Consider the following 16,072-nt stretch of genomic DNA (forward strand, 5'->3'; position numbering starts at 1 on the left):
TGGCCTTATCCCTCCTGCACCACCATCTATACTCAACAGTCTCCCCCCTTGGAGGGGAGGGGAGCTGGAATGTAGTTCCGGCATAAACTGGGAAAAGATGACAAAACTCTGACTGGGTTGAAAAGTAGTCCCCACGATCAAAGAACAGGTCCTCAGACTTCAAACCAACTCCAGAAAAATCCTACTGGAATGGCAAACATCTCAATTGCTCCTCACCCTTGCCTTTGGCTAGTAGTTTAGGCGAAAAGATCAGTGACCCTGCCCTTCTGGATACCGGGTGGGATGTCCTTCCTTCCACGTAGTCAAAATTCACAAAAACATCTCTGGAGCAAAATCGTTTTTCTCTTCTTGATCAATCCCAACTGTAGGGTGGCCAAGATCAACAGCAAAACTCCTACTCTTCCTCCTGATCACTCCTCCAGCAACACTAACATCTCCTTCTCTCTTCTCCTTCCCAACTCACTTCTGAGCATGATCCTCGGGCAGGCCTGGATTTGTCAATAGGCACACTAGACCTATACCTGGGGTGGTAAAGATCGGGAGGGGGGGGGGGGAAGCAGGCTGGCTGAAGATTTGCTGCCTTCCAGCTGTGCTGAGTCTCACTCAGTGGAGAACAGCCCTCTGCTTCCTGATCCAGCTCTCCTCTCCCAGGCAGCCTGCAGGGAACAGATGAAGAGGGGGTGAGCCTGGAGCATGCAGAAGAAAGGGGGATCATTTTGGTAAGATTAGGAGGGGCCAAATTGGGATCATTCGGGGGGTGAGAGGAGAGGCTGGGGGATGAGAGTGGGTCAGCTGGAGAGAAGGGACAATGTTTGTGTGTGGGAAAGAGAGAAGGGATTGGTGCTGGTGTGTGTGTGTGCACCAGATTGAGAGGTTACAGAGGGGATGCAAGGGGGAGTAGGACCAGAGCACACAGGCTGATACAGTAAAGTGCACTCAGCTGAGCGCACTGTTTAACCCGTATTGGATGCAAGTTTCTCACGCGGGTCCACAGCCCCTTATACAATAAGGGGTTTAGCATGTCCAAAACACGCCTCCAAACTTCCCCAAAACTAATAGCACTCATCACATGCAAATGCATGCCAATGAGGCAATTAATTATTCACCCGGGATGCAGTAAAAAAAAAAGTGTGCCCGGTTCGCACATTTTATGCTCAGAAATTAGTGCCTGCTCAAGAGCCTGCCCAAGAGCAACTCCTCTTTCCTTCTCTGCGCAGATCCACAACATGGCCAAAAACTGCTACTTCTTCCTCTACAACCCAGGAGTGCCGTTCATGCCGAGCACAAGGGGCCCCTGCCCTGAGTCCAACTGGCAATGCCCCAAGTCTCAGCCCAACATCTGAGGGGCAGCAGCCGGGATAACGGATCAACAGAGAGAGGCAGCAGCAGCAAACCATTTTAAGCTGCTCCCACCATGCAGATTGGATGTGGATCAAAACCTCTTCAAAATCCATCCCTTCCTATCTGAAGATACTACCAGAAGCCTTATCCATTTCCCTTATCACCTCACACTTAAACTATTGCAACCTGCTTCTCTTGGGTCTACCTCCAAATGATCTCTCTCTCTCTCTCTCTCTCTCTCTGTTGCAATCTGTTGTAAACTCAGCAGCATGACTTATCTTTCTCCAATGTTATTGCAATCATGGCTCCCCATCCATTTCTGCATAAAATTCAAACTGCTTGTTCTCACCTACCAATGCATTCACTTTGCAGTAACTTCATTACCTCTCCTCTCTCTCATTTCCCCCTTACACTCTTCTTCCCAAACTTCCCTCATCAGGCAAGCTGCTCTCATTTCTGCTCTCTTTCTCCTCCATCGCTAAACCTCAACTCCACACCTTCCAGCTTGCTGCTTCCAGCACCTGGAATAGCCGTCCTGAGCATGCGCACCATGCTCCCTCTCTTGGCAGATTCAAATCCAGCCTAAAAGCACACCTCCTTGAGGCTGCTTTTAAAACATGAATTCAGTCATTCCTGGACATAGCCTCCTTACCTCGCACCTTACCTCACCTTACCTTCTCAAATAAACTCTCAAGAAGCTTCACTCCATGCAGCTGACCCCACTATTTTAATTTAAAGGTACCCCCTCCTCCATATGTTTTCTCTGTTTGTCTGTCTTTGTTAGATTGTAAGCTTCAAGAAGCAGGGTCTCTTTATTTCTATGCATCTATAAAGTGCTGCGTGCACCCAATAGTGCCGAACCAATACCGATAATAATGGAAGCTGAAACACCAGGTGTGACCCAAAACCTCCCTCCAGAAGAGTCTTACCAAACTCCGGTCCTCCAGCATCACCTACAGGTCTCGTTTTCAGCACAGGCCAAATTATGCAAAGGAATCTGGCTCATGGATCCAGTATACGCCAACAGAAGCTCATTAACGTCTTTTGTGAAAATCCTGAAAGCCAGAGCCATTTGGGGCCCTAGAGGACTGGAGCGCGCCATCGCTCTTCTAGGTCCCGCCCTGGAGCAGGCACCGAAAAACCTTTCAAGAAACTCTTCCATTGCATGTGTGAAAGAGGAAGGAACAACACAAAGGGCATGGCCTCCTCTCGGGCCCTCAACGCATCCAGGATTGTGCTGTCAAACAGGCCGATACAGTACAGTGGAGCGCACTGCTAACTGGCATTTGGACGCGCATTTTCGACGCACAAAGGCTGGCGTTAATTTCTTCCGGCGCTGGGGAAGTGCACAGAAAAGCAGTAAAAACTGCTTTTCTGTGCACCCTCAGACTTAATATCATGGCGATATTAAGTCGGAGGTCCCAAAAGTTAAAAAAAAGTTAAAAATTTTAAAAAAAAATTTTAAATGGGCCCGCGGCTCGCGGGTTGAAAACCGGACGCTCAGTTTTGCTGGCGTCCAGTTTCCGAACCTGTGGCTGTCAGCAGGTTTGAGAACTGACGCCGGCAAAATTGAGCATCGGCTGTCAAACCCGCTGACAGCCGCCGCTCCTGTCAAAAAGGTGGCACTAGGGACGCGCTAGTGTCCCTAGCGCCTCTTTTTACCGCGGGACCTAATTTAAATAAATTAACACACTGAATCGCGCGCACAGGAGAGTGCCCGCTCTCCCACGATTTTTACTGTATCGGCCCAAAAGTAACTTTAAAGCAGGAATCGGTTCCCGTGTCCAGCTCCTGGCCCACATGTGTCCATAGCTGCAAATGCTTCTCTTTTCTGGAATCCTACCCCTACAGTGTGACATCACAGAAAACATGAAGACTCCACACCCCACAGCCAGGCCCAGAAAGAGATCAGATGGGCAGTATTGTATAAATGCAAGGTTGTCTGCTCACTGTCTGCAACCAAAGGCAAGCTGGAGCCTTGCATATTCATTATCATCCTACCAGCCTCTCCTTTTCTTTTCTTTTTTTTTTTTTTTTTCCATGAAGATGGGAGTTATTTTGTGTGGAAGCTCAGGAAGGGGCATTGCAGACAGGGAGCACAAACCTCATCAAGCCAGTTTTGGTGGTGCCCCCTTGCCACTGGCGGGTGATGAGTCAGCTGAGGCTTTGGGATTGGTTTTGTTTTCCTGTTGCCTGTACAGGAATTCCTTTATTTGGAATCACCTGGATAACGGGAGCAGCTCCAGACAATAGTCTGAGATGAGCTCATCCTGCTCAGAGAGAGCATGACTTCAGATTTGTTAGGTATTGTTTTGGAAAAGGGGATTTCTCAAGCACCAAATAAAACCCCTTCAAGAAGAATCACTGCTCCTCAGAAGCAGTGCAGCTGTTTGCACTTATTCCCTGAGGGCCCATTCTGCTACTTTATTTTTAAAAGTTTAATTTAGGGGGGAAGGGATAGGAAAGCTTAACCATCCCGTTTTCCAGCTGGAACATAATGATTCATTTGTATCTCAATCAAGAGCTAAAGAAGGAGTTTTAAATTGGTACTGAATTGCATTTTCATGGGGTGGGATCTCAGTACTGGAATAGAAGGGGATGCTGCAGGGCAGGACTGAGGGGCATTGGCAGAGCTGTGTATGTGTGTGTGGGAGGGGTCTCGGTACTGGAATAGAAGGGGATGCTGCAGGGCAGGACTGAGGGGCATTGGCAGAGCTGTGTATGTGTGTGTGGGAGGGGTCTCGGTACTGGAATAGAAGGGGATGCTGCAGGGCGAGACTGAGGGGCATTGGCAGAGCCGTGTATGTGTGTGTGTGGGAGGGGTCTCGGTAGTGGAATAGAAGGGGATGCTGCAGGGCAGGACTGAGGGGCATTGGCAGAGCTGTGTATGTGTGTGTGGGAGGGGTCTCGGTACTGGAATAGAAGGGGATGCTGCAGGGCAGGACTGAGGGGCATTGGCAGAGCTGTGTATGTGTGTGTGGGAGGGGTCTCGGTACTGGAATAGAAGGGGATGCTGCAGGGCGGGACTGAGGGGCATTGGCAGAGCTGTGTATGTGTGGGTGGGAGGGGTCTCGGTACTGGAATAGAAGGGGATGCTGCAGGGCAGGACTGAGGGGCATTGGAAGAGCTGTGTATGTGTGTGTGGGAGGGGTCTCGGTACTGGAATAGAAGGGGATGCTGCAGGGCGGGACTGAGGGGCATTGGCAGAGCTGTGTATGTGTGTGTGGGAGGGGTCTCGGTACTGGAATAGAAGGAGATGCTGCAGGGCGGGACTGAGGGGCATTGGCAGAGCTGTGTATGTGTGTGTGGGAGGGGTCTCGGTACTGGAATAGAAGGGGATGCTGCAGGGCGGGACTGAGGGGCATTGGCAGAGCTGTGTATGTGTGTGTGGGAGGGGTCTCGGTACTGGAATAGAAGGGGATGCTGCAGGGCAGGACTGAGGGGCATTGGCAGAGCTGTGTATGTGTGTGTGGGAGGGGTCTCGGTACTGGAATAGAAGGGGATGCTGCAGGGCGGGACTGAGGGGCATTGGCAGAGCTGTGTATGTGTGTGTGGGAGGGGTCTCGGTACTGGAATGGAAGGGGATGCTGCAGGGCGGGACTGAGGGGCATTGGCAGAGCTGTGTATGTGTGTGTGGGAGGGGTCTCGGTACTGGAATAGAAGGGGATGCTGCAGGGCGGGACTGAGGGGCATTGGCAGAGCTGTGTATGTGTGTGTGGGAGGGGTCTCAGTACTGGAATAGAAGGGGATGCTGCAGGGCGGGACTGAGAGGAATTGGCAGAGCTGTGTATGTGTGTGTGGGAGGGGTCTCAGTACTGGAATAGAAGGGGATGCTGCAGGGCGGGACTGAGAGGAATTGGCAGAGCTGTGTATGTGTGTGTGGGAGGGGTCTCGGTACTGGAATAGAAGGGGATGCTGCAGGGCGGGACTGAGGGGCATTGGCAGAGCTGTGTATGTGTGTGTGTAGGAGGGGTCTTGGTAGTGGAATAGAAGGGGATGCTGCAGGGCAGGACTGAGGGGCATTGGCAGAGCTGTGTATTTGTGTGGAAGGGGTCTCGGTACTGGAATAGAAGGGGATGCTGCAGGGCGGGACTGAGGGGCATTGGCAGAGCTGTGTATGTGTGTGTGGGAGGGGTCTCGGTACTGGAATAGAAGGGGATGCTGCAGGGCGGGACTGAGGGGCATTGGCAGAGCTGTGTATGTGTGTGTGGGAGGGGTCTCGGTACTGGAATAGAAGGGGATGCTGCAGGGCAGGACTGAGGGGCATTGGCAGAGCTGTGTATGTGTGTGTGGGAGGGGTCTCGGTACTGGAATAGAAGGGGATGCTGCAGGGCGGGACTGAGGGGCATTGGCAGAGCTCTGTATGTGTGTGTGGGAGGGGTCTCGGTACTGGAATAGAAGGGGATGCTGCAGGGCGGGACTGAGGGTCATTGGCAGAGCTGTGTATGTGTGTGTGGGAGGGGTCTCGGTACTGGAATAGAAGGGGATGCTGCAGGGCAGGACTGAGGGGCATTGGCAGAGCCATGTATGTGTGTGTGGGAGGGGTCTCGGTACTGGAATAGAAGGGGATGCTGCAGGGCGGGACTGAGGGGCATTGGCAGAGCTGTGTATGTGTGTGTGGGAGGGGTCTCTGTACTGGAATAGAAGGGGATGCTGCAGGGCGGGACTGAGGAGCATTGGTAGAGCTGTGTATGTGTGTGTGGGAGGGGTCTTGGTACTGGAATAGAAGGGGATGCTGCAGGGCGGGGCTGAGGGGCATTGGCAGAGCTGTGTATGTGTGTGTGGGAGGGGTCTCGGTACTGGAATAGAAGGGGATGCTGCAGGGCAGGGACTGAGGGGCATTGGCAGAGCTGTGTATGTGTGTGTGGGAGGGGTCTCGGTACTGGAATAGAAGGGGGTGCTGCAGGGCGAGACTGAGGGGCATTGGCAGAGCTGTGTATGTGTGTGTGAGAGGGGTCTTGGTACTGGAATAGAAGGGGATGCTGCAGGGCAGGGCTGAGGGGCATTGGCAGAGCTGTGTATGTGTGTGTGGGAGGGGTCTCGGTACTGGAATAGAAGGGGGTGCTGCAGGGCGAGACTGAGGGGCATTGGTAGAGCTGTGTATGTGTGTGTGGGAGGGGTCTCGGTACTGGAATAGAAGGGGATGCTGCAGGGCGGGACTGAGGGGCATTGGCAGGGCTGTGTCTGTGTGTGTGGGAGGGGTCTCGGTACTGGAATAGAAGGGGATGCTGCAGGGCGGGACTGAGGGGCATTGGCAGGGCTGTGTGTGTGTGTGTGGGGGGGGGGGGGGGGTTTCTAGTATAAAAATAGCCAGGGGTGCTGCAGGTCAGGACTGAGGGGCATTGGCAGAGCTGTGTATGTGTGTGTGGGAGGGGTCTCGGTACTGGAATAGAAGGGGATGCTGCAGGGCGGGACTGAGGGGCATTGGCAGAGCTGTGTATGTGTGTGTGAGAGGGGTCTCGGTACTGGAATAGAAGGGGATGCTGCAGGGCAGGACTGAGGGGCATTGGCAGAGCCATGTATGTGTGTGTGGGAGGGGTCTCGGTACTGGAATAGAAGGGGATGCTGCAGGGCGGGACTGAGGGGCATTGGCAGAGCTGTGTATGTGTGTGTGGGAGGGGTCTCAGTACTGGAATAGAAGGGGATGCTGCAGGGCGGGACTGAGAGGAATTGGCAGAGCTGTGTATGTGTGTGTGGGAGGGGTCTCGGTACTGGAATAGAAGGGGATGCTGCAGGGCGGGACTGAGGGGCATTGGCAGAGCTGTGTATGTGTGTGTGTAGGAGGGGTCTTGGTAGTGGAATAGAAGGGGATGCTGCAGGGCAGGACTGAGGGGCATTGGCAGAGCTGTGTATTTGTGTGGAAGGGGTCTCGGTACTGGAATAGAAGGGGATGCTGCAGGGCGGGACTGAGGGGCATTGGCAGAGCTGTGTATGTGTGTGTGGGAGGGGTCTCGGTACTGGAATAGAAGGGGATGCTGCAGGGCAGGACTGAGGGGCATTGGCAGAGCTGTGTATGTGTGTGTGGGAGGGGTCTCGGTACTGGAATAGAAGGGGATGCTGCAGGGCGGGACTGAGGGGCATTGGCAGAGCTCTGTATGTGTGTGTGGGAGGGGTCTCGGTACTGGAATAGAAGGGGATGCTGCAGGGCGGGACTGAGGGGCATTGGCAGAGCTGTGTATGTGTGTGTGGGAGGGGTCTCGGTACTGGAATAGAAGGGGATGCTGCAGGGCGGGACTGAGGGGCATTGGTAGAGCTGTGTATGTGTGTGTGGGAGGGGTCTTGGTACTGGAATAGAAGGGGATGCTGCAGGGCGGGGCTGAGGGGCATTGGCAGAGCTGTGTATGTGTGTGTGGGAGGGGTCTCGGTACTGGAATAGAAGGGGATGCTGCAGGGCAGGACTGAGGGGCATTGGCAGAGCTGTGTATGTGTGTGTGGGAGGGGTCTCGGTACTGGAATAGAAGGGGGTGCTGCAGGGCGAGACTGAGGGGCATTGGCAGAGCTGTGTATGTGTGTGTGAGAGGGGTCTTGGTACTGGAATAGAAGGGGATGCTGCAGGGCAGGGCTGAGGGGCATTGGCAGAGCTGTGTATGTGTGTGTGGGAGGGGTCTCGGTACTGGAATAGAAGGGGGTGCTGCAGGGCGAGACTGAGGGGCATTGGTAGAGCTGTGTATGTGTGTGTGGGAGGGGTCTCGGTACTGGAATAGAAGGGGATGCTGCAGGGCGGGACTGAGGGGCATTGGCAGGGCTGTGTCTGTGTGTGTGGGAGGGGTCTCGGTACTGGAATAGAAGGGGATGCTGCAGGGCGGGACTGAGGGGCATTGGCAGGGCTGTGTGTGTGTGTGTGGGGGGGGGGGTTTCTAGTATAAAAATAGCCAGGGGTGCTGCAGGTCAGGACTGAGGGGCATTGTTAAACTAGATCATTCCACATTTGGTATTAGCTAGAGCTATTGGTCCCTTAATTTCATAAACTCTAGCAAGTGAACAAGTTCTCCCATTTAAGGAAAAAAGTGGAAGAGAGGATCTACCACCTGGAATCCTTCTCCTTCCTCTTCCTGAGGAAATACACACACAGAGGTGACTTCATATTAAGTTGCTAACATTTCAGAACGGAGGAACTTGGGGGCATGAGGGAGGGTGGGAAGGCTCAGTACACATTTAGCTCTCACGTAATGTTTCTTTAAGGATATCCCTCTTCCTACATGCCCAGTCCCTGGATTTCTTGCCAAGACATGACTCTAAGGAGCAGTGGGGAGCTCCGGATGAATTATCGTATTTCCAAAGGATTAGATTGTGATATCAGAAAACTCCTGCTTACTATGGCTTCCAAGGTTAATTAGTTTGCTTTTCTCATCTGTTTTTTCAAGTTCTGAAAACACATGAAGATGACAGAAAGTTACAACACCGAGGAGATACATATACTTCAGAGTCTTTCACAGTGCTCACATTTAATTAATTTTCATTTTAAAATTGTACTTTTTTTTTTCTCCACAGTTTTGTTTAAACATATCCCACCACATAAACAGTTCAGGGAGGGGAAAGGACAGTGCAAAGAATCCCATTACCAGAAGAGCATAACAGAACTGGGAGGGAGGTCCCAGTACCGGAATAGCAAGGGGATGATGCAGGTCAAGACCGAAGTAACATTGGCAGAGCTGTGGGTAATGATTTTCTATAAAATCAAAATGCTAGTAGATGAAATTATATGAGCATGATTTTTACACCTGGAAATGTCACAAATAAAGTGACGGGTGTGCTTGGCTGGTCATGCTCTGAACCCCATCAGGCCCAGGCAGAAATGTGAAGCTCCATCAACAAAGTGAGAAGCATGTTCAGTTGGAGCAATGAACCACCTCTGTCACCTAGGAAATGTGATGGGTCGTAAATCGCCTTCTAGAACAGTTAGAGAATATGTACAAAACAGAGAACGCTTCAAGGATATGTCCTCCACTGATTTCTCACAGTTCATATAGCTCTGCTTCTTGCTGGGGCATGCCCTAGTAGACACCTGGGTGTGATTTATGCACATGGCTCATGCAATGCCCATTTTTCAGGAATCCAAACAGCTTTCAGTGGCCCTTATCCAAGCCACAATAGGCATCTCAAGAGACGTGGTGGAAGAAGGCCTGAACTCCGTGTGATACCAGAGTATGAAATATATCACAATAACAGAGCAGATGGAGCTGGTTGTGAGTGTGTCACTATAAGTTATGGATGTCTAAGAGTCAAGTAGGGTAAAAGTTCTGCAAGAAACATATTGCACGCTGGAATCTCTCGGAGTAGAAATTCCACGTGCAACAGGAAAGAGTACAACAATGGGGCTATATACACCACCACGTGACCAGGATAATGAAAACAGACTGAGAAATGCTAACTGAAATGAGACAGGCAGGCCTGGATTTGTCAATAGGCACACTAGGCCTCTTGACAAATCTGGGGGGGAGGGGGGCCAGCAGGCTGGCTGAAGATTTGCTGCCTTTCAGCTGTGCTGAATCTCACTCAGAGGACAGCCCCTCCGCTTCCTACTCCAACTCCTCCCCTCCAAAGCAGTGTTCAGGCAAGGGGGGGGGGGGGGGCTGAGCCTGCAGCAGAGAGAGCAAAAAGAGATCCTTTTGGGGAGATCACGAAGAGAGAGTAGAGATGACTGGTGAGTAGGAAGAAAGGCTGAGGGATGAGAGGAGGATGGGCTGCTATGTATGTCTCTGTGTGAGAGAGAGAGGGGAACGAGGGTAAGGTGCAGTGTACGTGAGTGTGAGAGAGAAGGATTGGTGCCACGTGTGTGTGTGTGTGTGTGTGTGTGTGTGTGATATTGGGTGGGATGCTAGAGATGGGGCGCAAGAAGGAGCAGGACCGGAGCGGGGTAAAGACTCTTCCCGCTCACTGCAATTCACACCCTCCCTCCCTTCATCTTGGATTCTATCCCCCAAATCCTGAAAGTTCCCTTCCTACCTCTCCCTTCTATCCAGATCCTGGAACCCACTCCTCAACCCTTCCCATTCTCTCCTCCTCTTATTTAATTCAAGAACCTGCCTCTCTCCCCCTCTTCTTCCCCATCCCAGTGTTCTAATCTTGACCATCCTCCGCATCCCCCTCCCCTTTCCTTCTCGCACTCCTCCTCCTCCTCCTGTCTCCTCACCTCATTCCTGATCTTTCTTCCTCCTTCTCCCAATCTCTGAGGTCTCCTCCCGGTTACTGATACTTGAGATTACTTTTCTTCATCAACAAAAATAAAATAAATTATAAATTTTACATATACCGTATAACTAATTAATTTTTATAATGTAATTTTTTATAATGTAAAAAAAAGACATTTTTGTTTCAGAAATTTTAAATTTTCCCCACAGAATCTACCCCGAGCTGTCACAGGAATCTAGAGGACTGTGTCTTAGAGACCTTCTGCTCCCTAATGTTCAACCTGGGGGTGGGGGAGGAAGGGTGGAAGAGAGGGGTGACAGGGGGCACAAAAAAATCCTAAATCCCTCTCTGTAGACAGGCTGTTAAAATTTGAAACACAATAACAATGGCAGATTTCAATTACCCCAATATTGATTGGATGAATATCTCCTCAGGGCATGCTAGGGAGGTAAGGTTTCTAGAGCAATGAATGATTATTTCCTGGGACCAATGAAAAGTGTAGGGGGGGCTACTTCAGATCTAGTTCTCAGTGGAACACAAAACCTGGTGCAAGGAATTCAGTAGTAGAACTACTTGGCAATACTGATCAAATATGACAATCACTGGAGGAATGATAATAAATAAAACATCTATAGTTGCATTTAATATTTAAAAGGGAGACTATAACAACATGACGAAATTGTAAGGAAGCCAAAATGAGCAGTTGCAGGGGTTAAAATTCAACCTGAGGCATGGAATTTGATTAAAGTATCATTTTGGAAGTCCAGGTAAAATGCATTACACAAGAAAAAAACATGTTAAAAGAAGACCAAACGATTGCTAGCTTGGCTATACGGTGCTGTGAAAAAGGCTATTAAATCAAAAAAACATCTTTTTAAAAATGGAAAATATGAGAAAATATGAGAAAAATAAGGAAGAGCATATGAGCTGGCAAATTAGGTGTAAAACACTAATAAATCAGCCCAAGAGAGAATTTAAGGAGAAACAGGCAAAAACTAATAATAAAAATTTTATCAAGTACATCAAAGGCAAGAAGTCTGCGAAGGAATCAACTGGACCATTAGGTGACCAGGATCAGTCAGGAATGATAAAACCATAGCCGAAAAACTAAAATTCTTTGCTTTGATTTGCACTGCAAAGGATGCTGGGGGAGAAACCCGCACTGGAACCATTCTTTGAAGATGATTCAGTAGAACAGTACAACTGGCACTACCGATTTTTATTTAACCCCTTTGTGTGTTTGTTACCACGTGTTCATTATTAACCAAAAAATACACACCTCAAAATATAATTCCCCTCTTTTTGAACAAACAAACAAATAAAATACGGGGAAAATGCAAATCTCTATGGGTAGACTTTTAATATCTGGTATCTTTAAGGGTAACACCCAAAAGGGAGTACCTCAATGTTAGTATATACCGTTTTTGCTTTAAATTTAATAAGTGAACTTTAGTGCTCATGTTTGTGCTTCATTGTGTGTTATATATTCTGTCTTAGTCACAAACTCTCCTTGATAACCACAGTCCTTAAAGAATTAGAAGTCTTCTAGGGAAAGTTATTACACAACAAAATATGAGTGAAGCTGCCCATTCTGGGATGGCTAATATCAGCTTGACTGCTTTTCACCGCATTGATAATAAATACTTTGAACGTTGGCAACCAATTTCTCTAGGCACTGGAGCGGCGTCCACCTCCCGGCTTGAACTCACATAAGCCTCTCCGGCCCCTGAAGCAGGCATTCATTGCCGAAACACTGCCAGTGTCGGGCGGCTTCACAGTGCCTAGAGAAATTGGTTTACAAATGCTGCCAACGGACAGAAGACTATGCAGAGACATGACTGGAGCTTCACCTTTACCAAACCCTTTCCCTGCGGATTGAGCACAGTCCGGCTGTGTTCAGGGCAGGCAGCCAACAAGGATGGTCAGGTCACAGGCTATGGACAATACCCTGGATCAGTCCAAGAGGGGCCTGGCAGGACTGGACGAGGCTGAGGATGAAGAGGCACGCCAAGGCTGGGTGAGGTTGAAGACAAAGAAGTAAGGCACCAAAGCAGCAACTTACACTTACCTGGATGATAGTCGACCTGTTGCTGATGTGAGGAATGAGTGTCTGCATCTCCTTTGTATAGGTCCTGGCATCTAATGTCATTATTGGGCACCACGAGCCTTTTCCTGCCGTGGGCCCTTTAAATCAGTGTCAGTCCCACGTGCATGCCTAAGTGTGTCAGAAGGAAGAGGAGTGGCGGCATCTAGTCGTGAGGATGAGGAATGGCATTGTGTGACTAGCCAGTCGGGGGGGGGGGGGGGGTGCCTGGGTGCATGTGCCAGCTCATGGGGCCGTCCCACGAGCCGGCAAACGTAACATTCAATATATATGTGTAACCCTTTTCCCACGAATGGCATGTATCCTAGGAGTTCTCCAAGAAACAGAGAAGAATTTCCCCGGAAAATTCAAATAATATAAACACTACTATATATGTAGGACCTTTTTAATAATGCAGCCCGATTATCTTAAATCAGGCTACACAGTGAGCAAGCAGATTCATATTTAATATGTTTTTATATTTTATTTTTATCCAAATGCAATTAAAATGAAAGTTTCATGAACCTAAGCTTCTTTTGAATAACTGAGTTTTCAATTAAAGCAGCCATGGGACTTTCATTGGGTCTTATGAAATCAATTTAGCGTCACCTGAAGGATAACTTTGGTTCATGAAACTTTCATTTTAATTGCATTTGGATAAAAATGCAATAAATATAAAAACATATTAAAATTTGGACCCATTTTCTCACTATGTAGCCTGATTTAAGATAATCGGGCTGCATTATTAAAAAGGTCCTTCATATATAGTAGTGTTTAAATTATTTGAATTTTTCAGGGTAATTTTTCTCTGTTTCTTGGATAAACTTTGTTACTCCTGGTATATAGAACCTTCTGGGCATTTTTTTCTTGAGATTTTCTAATCTAAGGGTCCATAAAAAAAATGACTTTATGTGGGCTAGCTCCTCTGTCCTTTCCCCAACTCTTCTGTCTCCAAGGGGTGGATTTTTTTTCTGTGGGGGGAAGGCTAACCTTCTGGATCTAGGCAATAGAAACCTTCTGTGTATGTATGTTACCCTTGCTCTTTGGGATAGGTACCTGAACAAAACAGGCAGGACTCACTGGATGGGTATTCAAAACAATATTTACCAATATTGATTGTGAGAAATCCAATAAAATAAATAAAATGTCCAAAATGTTTCTAAACAATATCCAAATCATGCTTCACATCTGAAAATCTTTTGAAATTTATAAAAAGGTAAACATAATGCCAAGGTGGTCAGTGTCATGGGTACTTAACTTCGGTTGTACAACAACTTGCTTGAACTTCTGTAAATCTTTCATGAAGCTCCCAGCTTTTCACATTTGAAACATGACTTGGATATTGTTTGGACACATTTTTCGAAAGAAAAAGGCACATTTGGAAAAGGAAAAACCTTTGGCAAATGATGACAAGGGGTGGAGTTATTCACTAAGAACATCATGGAGACGCTCCATGTTTGATGCTTTCCTAAAAAATAGAAAAATATTTTGTTTGTTTTTAAATATTGCTTAAGTTCATGTCATGTTTATTGCTTATTTATTTATTTATTTTATTTATTTAATGCTTTTTTTTTTATACCGGTATTCATCGTAACATCATATCGGTTTACATGTAACTTATATTATGTTAGTGCAGTAGATGCGCGGGGCAGTGGCCCCTTATTACATTGTCGCCTTTGATCACACAGTGGAACAAAGATTCGGAGCTCAATCTGGATGATGATGATCGGAGGAGGATTTGGAGGGCCGCGCATATGATTTCCATTTGTAGTCGCGGAAGAGAATTATGGTAATGTATAAGCTGCTGGGTAGGACTTATAGATGTCCATTGTCTTTTGCTAGATTTTCCCCCTTCATCCTCAAAATTGTGCTGGTCACGTTGAGATGAAGAGGGATCTTTTATGCACATGTGGTGGACATGTCCGCTAATGCAGGTCTTCTGGGCTCAAGTGGAAAGAAATATATGTGAGATCATGGGGCAGAGGGTGAAACTTCAACTGGTCTTATGGTTACTGGGACTTTGGGAGGTTAATATATTAGATATGCATCAATGCAAACTGTGTGGGCAATTGATTCATGCAGCCAGATTTATGATTGCTACCTTTTGGAATCAAGCTCCTTCGCTGGTGCATGGGAAGCACCAAGTTCATGAAACAGCCTTAATTGAAAATGTTGCATTTATGTTGAAAAATAAGAGTGCCATGGGTGACAAATTTTGAGATAAATACTGGTTATTTAATTGTTCCTGATGTGTTTCCCTAGGAGCTTTGTAATATCTGATGTTTTTTAAATTCATGGTACATTTTGCATTGGTTATGTATAAGTTGGCACTTGTTGCTATTGTGCTGTTGATTTGAATGCTTCTCTGTGTTAAATAAAACGTTTAAAAAAGGGGGAAAAAAAACAGTCCACTCCAATACTTGTTCTTCAAACAGAAAATACAGTAATCTACTGAAGGAAAATCTAAGGTTTCAGCATTTACAAAATAGACACAATCCAGAATACAAAACAAACTACAAAAACACGAGTGGAGGAGAGCTTAGTGGTTAGAGCAGCAGGCTATGAACCAGAAGACCAGAGTTTGAGTCCTGCTGTCACTCCTTGTGACCTTGGGCAAGTCACTTTACCTTCTAGTGTCTCAGGAACAAACTTAGAGGTAGATCTTAAAAAAGTACGCACACGCAAACAAAAGTAAGCCGGATTTTATAAGATACGGGTCCACACGTGCAAGGCTTTCCTTCCGCTTCCCCTATCTAACCCAGCCCTACCTAAATCCCCCCTACCTTTGTTGTGCAAGTTACGCCTGCTTGAGGCAGGCGTAACTTGTGCACGCCACCTTGGCATCCCCCGGCACAGGCCGCAGTGCCGGGGGACTCGGGACCACCCTCCCGGACCGCCTCTGACCCTGGACATGCCCCCTCCCGCCCCTTTTACGAAGCCCCGGGACTTACGCACGTCCCGGGGCTTTGCGCGCGCCGGCGGCCTATGCAAAATAGGCGCGCGAGTGCCCTGCGCGCGTAAATCCTCCTGGATTTACGCGCGCATGGCTTTTAAAATCTACCCCTTAGATTGTAAGCCCTCTGGGGATAGGGAAATACCTACAGTACCTGAATGTAATCCACTTTGAAGTGCTGAAAAAAAAAGTGTGAAAAGCAGAATATAAAATAAAAAAAAAAAATAAAATCACAGCAAGAAACAGTTCTGCAAGCTCCCAACTTACTTAAAGGCATATCAGTCCCTTATGCAGCTTAAGCAATATTTAAAATCGCAGGAACCTCTTTGTATTCTCTCAGCAGCCTTTAATTCTGCAGCCCCTCCGAAAGAATGTGAAGAGCAGGGCTTCTCGGGCAATGTTCTTCCTGTGCCGCTATGCTGGCAGATCCAGTAAACTCCTCCTCCCTGGGCTTAGGTTCTGACTCTACTGGACAATACCTCAAATCTCCTGCCCTTCCCTCCTATCCCCAAGGCATCCAGACAGCGCTGAGGACAACTGGAAGGGAGGGGCAGGAGCAAGGA

The sequence above is a fragment of the Rhinatrema bivittatum genome, chromosome 2 (genome assembly GCF_901001135.1).
Source record: "Rhinatrema bivittatum chromosome 2, aRhiBiv1.1, whole genome shotgun sequence".
NCBI lineage: Eukaryota > Metazoa > Chordata > Amphibia > Gymnophiona > Rhinatrematidae > Rhinatrema > Rhinatrema bivittatum.